Raw genomic sequence first — 214 nt, 5'->3', positions numbered from 1 at the left:
GTTGTGCATGTGCGTACGTGTGTTGGGGGGGTAATTCACTGCTACTGTTATATTATATTATATTATATTATATTATATTATGAATTATACATACACTGATTTACATACACAGTTTTTTTTACCCACATACATGGCACTTCATATGAGAACAGTAGGCTACATGATTCTTGTCTTGCAGGCTTTGGCTTCCCTGACACCTGACCCGCTGTCCGCA

The sequence above is a fragment of the Engraulis encrasicolus genome, chromosome 6, assembly GCF_034702125.1.
Source record: "Engraulis encrasicolus isolate BLACKSEA-1 chromosome 6, IST_EnEncr_1.0, whole genome shotgun sequence".
NCBI lineage: Eukaryota > Metazoa > Chordata > Actinopteri > Clupeiformes > Engraulidae > Engraulis > Engraulis encrasicolus.
The sequence above is the reverse complement of the archived record's forward strand: the minus strand, read 5'-3'. Positions refer to the sequence as shown.